This window comes from Loxodonta africana, unplaced genomic scaffold, assembly GCF_030014295.1.
Source record: "Loxodonta africana isolate mLoxAfr1 unplaced genomic scaffold, mLoxAfr1.hap2 scaffold_39, whole genome shotgun sequence".
In the NCBI taxonomy this organism is placed as follows: domain Eukaryota; kingdom Metazoa; phylum Chordata; class Mammalia; order Proboscidea; family Elephantidae; genus Loxodonta; species Loxodonta africana.
In genome coordinates, this window is record NW_026975102.1 from 1,456,231 (window position 1) to 1,471,007 (window position 14,777).

Sequence of the window (14,777 nt, forward strand, 5' to 3'; positions counted from 1 at the left end):
ACACACTAAACCCTATACTCTAAGCCTCAAACCCTAAACCCAAACCTCAAACCCCAAACCCTAAACCTAACCGTAAACCCTAATACCTAACCCTAACCCCTAACCACCCTAACCCTAATGACCCTAACTCTAACCCTCGAACCCTAACCCTCTAACGCTAACATGAAACCCTAATCCGAAACCTGAACCCTCTAACTCTAACCTCTAGCCCTAACCCTCTAACCCTAGCCCTAATCCTAACCCTAACCTCCAAACCCAACCCCAAACCCTAAACCTCAAATCCCTAGCCCTAAACCTAAGAATGAGCCTAAGCCTAACCCTATCACTTAACTCTAAACCCTAAACCATAACACTTAAAACCCTAACACGCAAAACCCTAACACCCTTAGCCCTAACACATTTAACCCTAACACCCTAAACGCCAAAACCCTAAACACTAACACCCTTAACCCCAACCCCTAACCCCTAAACCCTAAACTTAAACACTAAACCGTCAAACCCTCTAACCCTAATACCCTAAACCCTAACCCCAGCCCCCAGCCTTAAAGCTCACTCTAAGCCTTAAACCTTAAGCCCTAAACCCTAGGCTCTAAGCCCTAAGCCCTAAACTCTAAATCCTAAAACCCTAAACTCTAAGCCCTAAGCCTAACCCTCTAATCCTAAACCCCAAAACCTTACCCCAAACCCCTAAACCTTAAGCCCTAGCCCTAACCCCTAACCCTAATCCTCTAAGCCTAACCCTCTAACCCTAACTCTCTAACCCTAACCACAACACCAACCCCAACCTCTGAACCCTGAAACCCTAACCCCAAGCTTCTGAACCCTAAGCCTAAACCCTCTAACCCTAAACCCTAACCTTCACCCCCTCACACCCTCACCTTCTCACTCCCTCACTCTATAATCTTCTCACCTCTAACCCCTGACCCTCTAACTCCCTCAATCTCTAACCCCCAACCCTCTAGACCCCAACCCTCTAACACCCACCCTCTAACCCCAAACCACATATCCCAAACAAACCCAACACCAACCCCAACCCTAAACCTAACCTCTAAACCCTAAAACCTAACCCAAACCCTAACGACTAAACCCCAAAACCCTAAACCCCAAACTGCAACCCCTAACACCTAACCTGTAACTCCAAACTCTAACTTCAAACCCTAAACCTAACCCTAACACCTAACCCCAACCAAAAAATCCTAACCCTAAACTCTAACCCCAAACCCTAACAACCCTAACCCTAACATCCCTAACCCCAAACCCTAACCGTTTTTGTTAGCAGCCGTAGCACATAACCACTAGCCACCAGGGTTTCCACGAGCAGTCACAGGAATAGACATATGCACACCCGTGTTCACTGCAACATTATTCACAGTAGCAAAAAGATGGGAACAACCTAAGTGCTCGTCCACAGAGGAATGGATAAACAAACTACGGTACATACACACAGTGGAACACTACACGACAATAAAGACCAATGATGAATCTCCGAAACATCTCACACCATGGATGAATCTGGGGCGCATCACACTGACTAAGTCAATCACAAAATGACATATACAGTGAGAGACCACTATCATAAAAACTCATGAAAACATTTACGCACAGAAACAATCCTTGATGTTCACCAGGGAGACGAAGAGTGGGTAGAGAAAAGCCAACTAAACAATAACCAAAAAAACCAAACCCACTGCTGTCGAGTCAATTCCAGCTCATAGCGATCCTACAGGACAGATTAGAACTGCCCCATAGAGTTTCCAAGGAGTGCCTGGTGGATTCGAACTGCAGACCTTTGGTTAGCACCGATGGCTCTTAACCGCTACGCCACCAGGGTTTCCAACCAAACAACAGATCGGTGGTAACTCTGGCGAAGGAAAGACGGTACACAAGACTGGGGAATCAACCTCAGCCTCACTCTAACCCTAACCCTAAACCACTTGTGCCCGAGCCTAGTAACCCCAGCCCTAACCCCAACCCCCAACCACCTAAAACCTATACCCCTAAACCTAACTCCCAAACCTCTAACCCCCAAACCCTAACCCCTAACCCTAATCCTCTAACCCTTCTGCATCTCTGGGCCTCTCGACTCTCCGTCTATTTTCTCCCTCCAAATCGTACTAACACTCAGTGGAATTTTGAAGTTTGAGCTGTGCTTTGCTTCTTGATGTCTCCACCGGTCCCATCAAGGCACTGCATCATTTGCTCTGCTTCACTATTCAGTTCCAAAACCAAGGCTTAGAATCGCCTGACACTGAACTTCAGCGATTCGGTGCAAGGCCGCGAGAGGGCGCGCGCACCGCCGGTTCTGTTCTGCCCACCAGGCCCTCCGAGCACCGGAACCTCCTGGACCTAAGCCGGGACGACCTGGGTACCGCTGCAGTGGCGACAGCAGAAGCTTTTCTTCCCGAGGGACCCAAGGCCCCAGGGCGCTCTCTCAATACTCCCATTAATGCTATGATTATCCTAACCCACTCCTTCTGCGTGACCTAGTGGGTCCTCTACCAGGCCGAGGCTTCAGGACCCGCAGCCCCCCGCCGTGGTCACGTAGAGGAACCTGCAGGGCCGCGCCCTCCCCGCCCAAGCTCTGCCCCTCCATACCCTGATGCCCTGCAGGCCTCTACTAGGTCCCCACCCAGGGGAGAGTTGTCGCCCCGCACAGGTGGGGGGACACGAGGGAACATTCGGAAACCACCCCTAGGCACGAAGCTGACTGCCCGATTGCCGGTATTGAGACCATGTGAGCAGGGCTGCCCCGCCAACTGGAGCCTGCAGGACATCACTCACGTTTGTCAGCTTCTCACCGCCCTCTGGGCTTGGGGTCCCAGAGCAGCCAATCCCCCGGGGGGGGGGGCGGTCCATCCGCAGGGGCTGGAAGATCGGGTTGGTGCCCATGGCCGGAGCGCTTAAAACCCTTAGAAACCCTCATAAACCGTCAGCTCCAGACCTTCAAATGTCAGCCCGAGAGACACCTAATCTCCAACCTAAAAAAAAAAAAAAAAAACACACCCGTTGCCATCGAGTCAATTCTGACTCATAGTGACGCTATAGGACAGAGTAGAACTGCCCCACAGTTTCCAAGGAGCGCCTGGTGGATTCAAACTGCCAACCTGGGTAACCACTACGCCACCAGGGTAACCCACTAAACCTACTGCCACCAGGGTAGAGGCTCCAAATCCCGCCAGTGTGAGGAACCCTCAAATCCCCTCAGCACCAGAGACCCCGTCCACAGTGACCGGTACACAGCGCCGCACAAACGTTTAAGTTAACAAACGACCTGGTTGCTCAGGACCCCTTCCTGCTACCCCCACCCCCGCCACCCAGAGGGGGAGCGGGACCCGGCATCCACACTGTTAACAGACACTGAATCGCTGCTGCTTCCACAAGGAGTAGGATCCCCACGCTGCTCCACAGATTCCCAGGACCCCTTCCTTTCCTGGTGGGGCCGCGCCGACGCCCCAGCCCCAAGAGTAGACCGGCCAGGCGCGGGCGCGGGGTGCCTCAGCCTCCCAGGCACAGCGCCCAAAACAATAAGGGGCAGCATGGCCTTGGGCGGGGGATCCCTCTCTCCCCTGTCCGTGGCACCCTACGGAGTCTGGTGGGGGTGGGAGGAGGAATGGGGGCGAGTGCCCCGCCCTCAGTCTGGAATCTCACCCTCCCGGACGAACTCTAGGCCTTGGTTTCCCCTCTGGCAGAGGGAGCAGGTGGGGGCGGGGTGGGCAGGCCCCCATCCCCCAGCTTGGCCCGCAAACCCGCCCCGGGCAGAGTAGGGACCTGGGCGCAGCCCTGGACACGGCCTTTCTCCCCAAGCCCTTCAAGCCCCCAGGCCCGAGGGCACTCCGCAGCTGGATCCCGTGGCTGGACCCCCCTCCCCCGCTGCAAAGCCATGGGGATGCAAATTTCCCGGACCAGCTGCGTCTCCCGGGCCAGAGGCTCCCTCTCGCAGCCCGTAGAGTGGCTGCATCCGCCCGCCCCCACGCAGCGTCCGCCCCCGAGGATCACTCGGGATGGGGTAAGCTGGAGGGGGCGACGCGAGCTGCTAACCCAACGTCCGGACTCTCCAACCTCTGGAGCCCACGGGATGCTGGGACTGGGACCCGCACTCCTGGTGCCTTCCCTCCACACCTTCGAGGGGCCAGGCTTGTTCAGTCTGGGAGCTGGTCCCTCCACCCAGCTGTCGGAGTTTCATACCTTTCAGAGAACACGGCAGGGAAAGCAGCACGAACAGCATCCTCTCTAAGGCGCGCCATCCGGCCCGGACCCCTCACCACCCGTCCCAGCGCTTCCGGGAGTAACTGGCTAGATGGCGTGGAACATGGCTGCTGGCCCGGCCCAGCGGCCCGGGTGTGGGGCGGGCGTGGGGGGGTTGGGCCTCCAGAGGGAAGGGTGGGGTCTAGAAGCAAGGAGAATGCCAAGGTGTGCGGGGTGAGGAGACGGGAGACGTCAGGAGAGGGCCCTCTCGCGTGCAGAGTTAAGTATTGGAGGTGCAACGGTTAAGTGCTTGGCTAACTGAAAGGTGGGCCGTTGGAACCCACCAGCTCAAGGGTTGAAAAGATCTGGAGATGGGCTCCCGTAAAGATTCTAACCAAACAAAATCCAAACCAGTTGCTGTTGAATCAATTCCGACTCATAGTGACCCTATAGGGCAGAGCAGAACTGCCCCATAGGGTTTCTAAGACTATAAGTCTTTACAGAAGCAGACTGCCATGTCTTTCTGCAAAGAACCAACTGGTAGATTCGAACTGTCCACCCTTTGGTTAGTGGCCAAGCTCTTAACCACGGGGCCACCAGGGCTGTGCCATAAAGACTGCAACCTAGGAAACCTTGTGAGGCAGTTCTAAGTTGTCATACAGGGTTGATATGAGTCAGAATCTCTTGATGGCACACAACCATGATTGTACTAAGAAAAATTCCTCCAAGCAGCTGTCTACATGACCCCTGAAGCACACATGCATGCACGCTATCAAAGCAGTGCGGCCAAAGACAGGAAATTGGAAAAGAGACATTATAGAGTGGGCAGTGAAAAGGGATTTCTGAGGGACATGCAGCTCAAGCAGAGGAGGTAGCATACAACTAAATGCCCTTCTCCTTCTATTGTTCAATGGTCTTGAGAAAGAATGTGTCCCAGGAATTAACTGTAGCCCAGGAGAACTTGAAGACAGCAAATACAGAGGACCAGTCAGGATGCTTCTGCAGTGGTCAGGGTGAGGAGTGATGGTGGTAGTGCAGGTGGGAACAGTGGGCAGGCTTGAGGTGTACTTTGGAGCTTGAGCTGCCAAGAATTGCTGGTGGATCAGATGTATGGGATGAGGGGAACGGAGAATCAAAGGTGACTTCTAGAATTCAGGCTACCATGAGCGCATGGTCACCAGAGCTATTCTCTACCATGTGGAAAACCATGGAGGAACAAACTTGAGAAAATGACCAAACGATTTTTTCTGGACATGTTAGATTTGGATGTCTGAGGTCATCCAAGTGTGAAGAACAGTTCCCAGCTGTGGATACCACTCAGAGGTAGAGTAGTTTTCTGGGTTCTAAGAATTTGGAGATCATCAGCCTATAGCTGATTTGAAAGCCACTGGTGGTGCGATGATTATGCATTTGGGTGCTACCAAAAGGTCTGCAGTTTGAATCTACCAGTCACTCCTTGGAAACCCTGTGGGGAAGCTCTACTCTGTCCTATAGGGTCCCTATGAGTCAGAATCCACTCGACAGCGACTTTTTTGTTTTGTTTTAATACTAAGCTCAGAAAAGTTGTGTGTCAGGGTTGTATTTTTTCACAATACTTATTCAAGCAGTTCGAATCTACCAGCCACTCCTTGGAAACCCTATGGGTCAATTCTACTCTGTCCTTTAGGGTTGCTATGAGATAGAATCAACTCAACAGCAATGAACTTAGTCTTAGAGGAGCCCTTTGTCTGTCAAAGCTGAGAGTTTTACTTCATACTTTTTAAAACTGCCATGTCTCATGTTACGTGGCTACCCTTACAGGAGCATTTTTGGTGCTAACTTGACTTGTTCTTGGTGAAGGGCTCTGTATTCATTTTCTAGGGCTGCCATAGTAAATTACCAAAAACTCAGTGTCTTTAAAAAAACATATAATCCAAACAGTCCAAAAAGCTGGATTATATGAAGAAGAAGGGGCCTCAGGATTGGAGGAAGACTCATTAACAGCCTAGACATGCAGATGACACAACCTTGCTTACTGAAAGTGAAGACGACTTGAAGCACTTACTGATGAGGATCAAAGACTTCAGCCTTCAGTATGGATTACACTTCAACATAAAGAAAACAAAAATCCTCACAACTGGAACAATAAAAAAATCACAGTAAACAGACAAAATACTGAAGTCGTCAAGGATTTCATTTTACTTGGATCCACAATCAACACCCATGGAAGCAGCCGTCAAGAAATCAAACGACATATTTTATTGGGCAAATCTGCTACAAAAGACCTCTTTAAAGTGTTAAAAATCGAAGATGTCACTTTGAGGACTAAGGTGTGCCTGAACCAAGCCATGATATTTTCAATCGCCTCATGTGCAGCTAAAGCTGGACAATGAATAAGGAAGGCAAAAGAACAGAAACTTGAATTATGTTGTTGGTGAAGAATAATGAATATACCATGGACTGCTAGAAGAATGAACACACCTGTCTTGGAAGAAGTACAGCCAGAATGCTCCTTAGAAAGGTGGGTGGCAAGACTTGGTCTCACGTCCTCTGGACATATTATCAGGAGGAATCAGTCCCTGGAAAAAGACATTGTGCTTGGTAAAGTAGACGGTCAGTGAAAAAGACAAAGATCCTCAATGAGACAGATTGAGACGGTGGCTGCAACAGTGGGCTCAAACATCGCAATGAGAAAGGCCCAGGGCTGGGCACTGTTCCGTTCTGTTGTACACAGGGTCGCTATGAGTTGGAACTGACCCAACAGCACCTAACAACAACATCATAAACTCACTAGATCTCCTGGGGATAGAATGTCATATTCAGTGTAGAATAGATAGAGTTTCTTTGTTTGTTTGTTTACCATATTTACTATCACTTACATTTGATAACTTCCACATTCTGTTGGATCGCTTTTCTTTGGAATGGATACAAACGTGCATCTCTTGCAGTCTGTTGGCCAGGTAGCTAGCTTCCAAATTTCTTTGCATAGTGGAGTGGGCATGAACAGTGCTGCATCTGTTCGTTGAACCAACTCAGTGGGTATTCTGTCAGCTCCTGGAGCCTTGTTTTTCACCAGTGCCTTCAGTGTAGCTTGGACTTCTTGCTTCACTACTACCAGTTCTTGATCATATGCCACCTCATGAAATGACTGAAAGTTGACCATTTCTTTTGGTACTGTGACTCTGTGTATTCTTTCCATCTTTTGTGTGTGTGCTTTAAGTGAAACTTTACAAATCAAGTCAGTCTCTCATACAAAAATTAGTATACAGCTTGCTATGTACTCCTAGTTCCTCTCCCACTAATGAGACAGCACACTCCTTCTCTCAGCCCTGTATTCCCCATGTCCATTCAGCCACTTTCTGTCCCCCTCTGCCTTCTCATCTCCCCTCCAAACGGGAGCTGCCCACATAGTCTCATGTGTCCACTTGAGACCAGAAGGTCACTCCTCACCACTATCATTTTCCATGCTATAATCCAGTCCAATCCCTGTCTGAAGAGTTGGCTTTGGGAATAGTTCCAGTCTTGGGCCAACAGAAGGTCTGGGGATCGTGACCTCTAGGGTTCCTCTAGTCTCAGTCAGATCATTAAGTCTGATTTTTTTATGGGACTTTGAGGTCTGCATCTCACTGCTCTCGTGCTCCGTCAGGGATACTCTGTTTCGTTCCCTGTCGTAGCAGTCTTCAGTTGTAGACGGGCACCATCTAGTTCTTCTGGTCTCAGGCTGATGTAGTCTTGGATTTACGTGGCCATTTCTGTCTTTTGGACTCATAATTACCTTGTATCTTTGGTGTTCTTCATTCTCCTTTGCTCCAGGTGGGTTGAGACCAATTGATGCATCTTAGATGGCCGCTTGATAGTGTTTTTAAGACTGCAGACGCCACTCACCAAAGTGGGATGCAGAATGTTTTCTTAATAGATTTTATTATGCCAATTGACCTAGATGTCCCCTGAAAACATGGTCCCCCTACTGCTGCCCCTGCTACTCTGACCTTTGGAGCTTTTGGTTTATTCAGGAAACTGCTTTTGGTTTAGTCCAGTTATGCTGACCTCTCCTTTATTGTATGATGTCTTTCCCTTCACCTAAAATAGTTCTTGTCTACTATCTCATTTGCGAATATCCTTCTCCCTCCCTTTCTCCCCACCCTCATAACCATCAAAGAATATTTTCTTCTCTGTTTAAACTATTTCTTGAGTTCTTATAATAGTGGTCTCATACAATATTCGTCCTTTTGCAACTGACTAATTTCACTCAGCATAATGCCCTCCAGATTCCTCCAAGCTATGAAATATTTCACGGATTCATCATTGTTCTTGATCTATGTGAAGTATTCTATCGTGTGAATGTACCACAATTTATTTATCCATTCATCTGTTGGTGGGCACCTTGGTTACTTCCATCTTTCTCCTATTGTAAACAGTGCTGCAATGAACATGGTTGTGCATATATCTGTTCATATAAAGGCTCTTATTTCTCTAAGATATATTCCAAGGAGTGGGATTGCCATATGCTATGGTAGTTCTATTTCTAGCTTTTTAAGGAAGTGCCAGATTGATTTCCAAAGTGGCTGCACCATTTTAAACTCCCACCAGCAGTGAATAAGTGTTCCAGTCTCTCTACAACCTCTCCAACATTTATTATTTTGTGATTTGGGATTAATGGCAGCCTTGTTGGAGTGAGATGGTATCTCATTGTAGTTTTGATTTACATTTCTCTAACGGCTAATGATTATGAGCATTTCCTCATGTATCTGTTACCTGCCTGAATGTCTTCTTCGTTGAAGTGCCTATTCCTATCCTTTGCCCATTTTTAAAATGGATTATTTGTCTTTTTGTTATTGAGTTTTTGCAATATCATGTAGATTTTAGAGATCAGATGCTGATCGGAAATGTTATAGCTCAAAACTGTTTCCCAGGCTGTAGGCAATCAGTTTACTCTCCTGGTGAAGACTTTGGATGAGCATAAGTGTTTGATTTTTAGGAGTTACCTAATTTCTCTTTGGGTACTTGTACATTGTTAGTAATGTTTTTTGCTACAATCCCACCCTAATCCTCTTTAACATAAAATTACAATCACAAAATGGAGGACAACTACAGAACACTGGGAATCATGGCCTAACCAACTTGGTACACACATTTTTCGGGGGGGACATAATACAATCCATGACATCCACCTTTTAGTATATTTTGGGGACTGGCTCTTTTAGTCAGAAACAGGTTGAATAAAAGTGCTTACTTACCAGCAGTTTCCCGACAGTGTTGGTGACGGATCCCCAGTTGGATACACACAATCACACTGACTGCATTTGCGGTGCCTCAGCAAGTCCCACTTGCCTTCGTAACACTGATCTCTAGAACAAAACACAGCTCTGTAAGCAAGTCAGTTAAAAATAAAGGCATTGGATATTGAACATCACTAAAGACATAAGTGCATATTGGTTCTGTGTTGGTTGCCAGAATCTAATTCTCTTAATTAATTCATATTTTTTGTAGATATTTTTCTTGCTCCATATACCCAGAGTTCTGTGTACATATAATGAACATTCTACACGTAGGTTTCTCACAAATATTACCCAATGTCATTCATTTTTTTGACCATTCACTCAATGTTCAAGAATAAATTGAAGTATAGGAAATATTCTTATGGTTATTTAACTCTAAGGATGAAGAAATTGCATAGCGGGTCTTGGCTCCCTTTAGAAATTCTCTACCTGATGCAGTTCCACACAGCAACACGGACCTTCATCTCAGCACAGGAAGAAAGACAGCTTTGTCTCAATATCTGCCACTGCTCTTCACCTTCTACTAAGGTAAAAATTCTTCAGCCTGCCAAGAGCATTGTTCAAGAATTGGCTCCAAATCTCTCCTTGAAAAGTACAGTGAAAAATCTTATAAAAATGTTAAGTTTTATTATTAGGCAAACCACTATTTTGTCAAATCATCGTCTCTATATAAATTTTTCACCACTATGTGGCTTAAGGCAGCAATCAGGTGTGTAATAATGTGTATATCATTACATTTCAAATTATAAAGTGATGTTCCAATGGTTTAAAGAGTTGGAGGGACTATTGTGGCTAGAGAATATTGAATCAAAAAATATTTTGACATGAAAGTTTCAACAACAAATATGTTCCATAACTGTAGGTGTACTTGTAGATAAATATTTAATGTAATAATTCGGATGGTTAAAAAAGACAAAAACAAATAAAAACACATTAAACAGCAGAATAAGTCAATAGATGTCTATTATCATGACAGATACAAACAGAAAACAAAGAATAAAAAATAAGTGCAGCAGAGGTTACCAGCATTATGTAAAAGAGAGGAGCATCTTGACACCGAAATAAAATAGCTAGATGCTTCAAAATGTGCATCCAGCAGCTTTTCCTTTTAGCAGGTGTTGCAATTTCTGATTTATTGGAATTAAACTAGTTGTCCATGTCATTCACGTATTATTTTAGTGCAATAAATCATTTTACAAGTCCCATGCTGTAGAAAAAATGCTTAAATCATTACATAAACATAGCTTTGCTCACAACTCTTCCCATTCTGAATCCATTACTTTTCCCTTTACCACTTCCTAAATAGCTTTGAAAATCTTCGCAAAGCTGTAAACCCAAGTTCTAGTCCCACCACCATTTTATGTGATACTGATCACTCTGTATCCCTGTGAAGTCTTTTTTTTTTTTTTTACCTCGTCACTATTGTCGACTCAACATGTTTACTGCCTTATTGCGCTCTTTACCTGTTGTTGAAGCCTTGGTATTTACTTTCAAATGTCTTTCTTATTTCTCTACCTTAACAGTTAAAACAGTGTTTCATTTTATTTGCTGTTGTTGTTTTCTTTTATTATATTTCTTCTTGTCCACTCAGAGTTCAGGCATGATTAAACATATGGGTAATTACATTTTTGTGGAGACAGAATGGGATTTAGAATCAAGTTTCAATTACCCGGGTTTTACTTCCTTCATTGACTAGCTGTATATCGGCAATACTTACTGACTATAAAACTTAATTTCAACATTTGTAAAACAGGTTACAATCTATGCTTTTTTTAGATATATACATTTTTTAAAATTTCAAAATATAAATTCACCAAAAATGATGTTAACATTTAGATTTTTCTTGTGATAAAAAAACTAAACCAAACCTGTTGTCATCAAGTTGATTCCAACTCATACCGACTCTATAGGACAGAGGAGAGCTGCGCCATAAGGGCTTCCAAGGAGTGGCTGGTGGATTTGAACTGTCGGCCTTTTGGTTAGCAGCCAGGTTGTAATCCACTACATCACCAGGACTCCTTTCTTGTAATAAGTCAGATAAATTGATAAGCTTATATTCCAGCTATGTATTTAGTGCATGAAATATGTCAAAGAGAATTATGTAATGTTTAAAAGTTTAAAATGTAAATTGATCAAAAATTATAATAAATTCCAAATAAGTAAGATAAAATGATTAGCTCCAAATCTCAGTAGGGGTTTAAATGCCTTTGAGACCAGTTGGTGCTCCTGTTTTCACCCATTCTCAATGGCACAAACTCAGCATCAGTCTCTGAATAGTGATTATGATGCTAACCCTGTAGACGATCAGGAGTGGTTAGGCTACTATTTTCACATGTTTTGCTGGCTAATAGATTTAAATTATCTTTACTGTCTAATATTTTTTATCTTTTACTTTTGGAGAACGAAGTCAATTGTTCATGTCGTATTATGTATGGTACAGCCCAGAGTGTTTGTAGTGTTCAATACTTTAAATTTCTCACCACTTTCATCATTACTTTTTTGTATAGGAAACTCAGGAATCAAATATTTTATACTGTCCAGCAATGCTTACACTGTAAGTATAAAGTGGGAGCCATTATAACGTTAAGGGAAATATCATTGATACAATGTTGGCTTTTTAATTAGGCAGATTTGTCTTTGTAATCCCACTCTGCCCTTAATTGGCTGATGACTTTAAGTATGCTTCTTTACTTTCCGTAGCCTTGATTTACTCACCCACAGAATGGGACGATGACCTTCATCTGGAAAGAATATACATATATACATATATACAGACGTATGAAGCTTACTTCTGACAATACTAACAAATATTGCTATTTTTTTTTTTTGCCTTCTTTACTCCAAGCTTCTAGACGGTTTACTCAGTTACATTTCCTTCCTTCCTTTCTTCTTTCTTTCTATGCTGCCTCTTTTTTTTTCCCTTTCAGTTTTATTGTGAATTCATAAACGCTAGGTTGAATTTCAGTGTTTATATGCTATTGGGGGTATGCATATAAGTAAGCAAATTTAGCTTCCTGAAATTGAAATGTAGGTAATTCCTGCACTGTCTGCCTCACATGACATGCGAAAGTTATTTAAAATAGTAAGAAAATATAAATATGTTACTTATTATCTATTGAATCCATACATCAGGCTAGATAATTTAACTGTCATGTTGAAGTGATAAATTTATAAATATAGATATTAATATTTTGTTATTAATGTAAGAAGAGTAAGTTAGACACCTAATATGAAGAGCAGGTAAGGATTTCAAAAGGATTGGTTCTCAGAAGAGTAGGACTAGAACAGTAATAAACAAAAGGTAAAATATGTTCGTAGCAGGAACATACAGAAGGTTGCTTCTACAATGGTGTTTAAAATAGAATAATGTATATTTGATTAGACAATCATTTATGGGAATAAAAAGATTAAGAAAATTTATCCTTACCTGCAAAATCTTAGAACCGAAAAACCAAACCAAACCCAGTGCCGTCGAGTCGACTCCACTCCTACTCATGGCGACCCTATAGGACAGAGTAGAACTGCCCCATAGAGTTTCCAAGGAGCGCCTGGAGGATTCAAACTGCTGACCCTTTGGTTAGCAGCTGTAGCACTTAACCACTATGCCACCAGGGTTTCCACAAAATCTTAGAAGCAGCAACATATTCATCATATTTCATCCAGAACATTCCTGATGTCCTGCAGTCATGCATTTAAAGTCATTTTTGCAGAAACATTCATTTTTATAGCTACTTACCTTCCTGGTGATTACATCATTGGCTCATAAAGACGAGAAAAAGAACCAAATGCAATTTGGCTGTCTTGACTGGGTCCCAAAGAAGACTATTAAGTTAAACAAATGAATAGAAACATCTTAAATAAGCAATATCTTCTATGTGCAACTGCTTGTGTGTGGCACCAGGAAAATAAACACTAATCAAGGTAATTTTAATTCCCAGTGAAATGAAACATCATATGGAAACATGGGGATTTTACTCTCCCTTGATAATTATATCATCTAGAATCATCTCATGTGAGATTTTTATCATAAAGGAAGGGTCCATGGAAAGGAAATGCCTGACTGGAGCCCGCTGTGGATTATTCTTAATTGCCTCTCCACTCTCACATTCCCAAAAGGAAGGAGGATATCAGGGCTTAATATGACTCAAGTACAGCATGAAAAAATGGAATATGTTTGCAAATGTCAACACAACTATTTGTAAAATAATTAGATATTTATTAAATCATTTTGTGAGAAATGAAGTGGCTCTGATCAGACTTAAATAAATGGGTTGACTAATTTTTTTTTTGTTGTTAATATTTGAATGTACCATGCAACTAGGTTGATGGAAGTTGTATATAAAAGTTATCCAAATCACTCAGTAGGATCATTTCAAAGAATCTGAAAAAAGTTAGGAAAATAAATTTGAAATACTGTGGCACTATGAGTCAACCAGAATTACAGAGCGTTCAGTAAATTGGAGTAAAAAAAGAACTGAAGGTATCATTTTCAAGTCGATTGTTGTTAGGTGCCATCAAGTCTGTTCTGACTCATAGCCAAACTATGTATCACAGAACAAAACACTGCCTGGTCCTGTGCCATTCTTACAATCGTTACTATGCTTGAGCCCATTGTCGCACCCACTGTGTCAGTCTCTCTCTTTGAGGGTCTTCCTTTTTTTCCACTGATCCTGTACTGTACCAAGCATGATGTCCTTCTCCAGGAACTGATCTTTCCTGACAACATGTCCAAAGTATGTAAGACACAGTCTCGCCATCCTTGCTTCTAAGGAGCATTCTGGTTGTACTTCTTCCAAGACAGATTTGTTCCTTCTCTTGGCAGTGCATTCAATATTCTTTGCCAAGGCCAAAATTCAAAGGTGTCAATTCTTCTTTGGTCTTCCTTATTCATTGTCCAGTTTTCACATGCATATTAGGTGATTGAAAACACAATGCCTTGGGTCAGGTACACCTTAGTCTTCAAGGTGACATATTTGCTTTTCAACACTTTAAAGAAGTCCTTTGCAGCAGATTTACCTAATGCAATGCGTCTTTTGATTTGTTTAATTTTTTAAATTTTGTTGTGCTTTAAGTGAAAGTTTACAAATCAAGTCAGTCTCTTACACAAAAACTTATATTCACCTTGTTACATACTCCCAATTGCTCTTCCCCTAATGAGACAGCCTACTCCCTCCCTCCACTCTCTCTTTTCATGTCCATTCCTCCAGCTTCTAACCCTCTCTACCCTCTCCTCTTCCCTCCAGACAGGAGATGCCAGCATAGTCTCAAGTGTCCACCTGATCCAAGAAGCTCACTCCTCACCAGCATCCCTCTCCAACCTATTGTCCAGTCCAA

The 14,777-nt window shown here is 43.7% G+C and overlaps 3 long non-coding RNA genes across 6 annotated transcripts in view; 2 read left to right on the forward strand and 1 right to left on the reverse strand.

The window, feature by feature from the left end:
* The window catches only part of LOC135229559 (uncharacterized), an 847,392-nt gene that overhangs the window by 349,057 nt on the left and 483,558 nt on the right, over positions 1 to 14,777 (forward strand). The gene's annotated exons all lie outside the window — the stretch shown is intronic.
* Positions 1 to 14,777, reverse strand: part of LOC135229561 (uncharacterized) — a 690,153-nt gene that overhangs the window by 219,476 nt on the left and 455,900 nt on the right. The window lies entirely within an intron of this gene.
* On the forward strand, positions 4,365 to 14,278 carry LOC135229560 (uncharacterized). The gene is made up of 2 exons (XR_010320249.1): positions 4,365 to 9,971; positions 11,951 to 14,278. It is a non-coding gene; the product is annotated as an uncharacterized LOC135229560 (long non-coding RNA).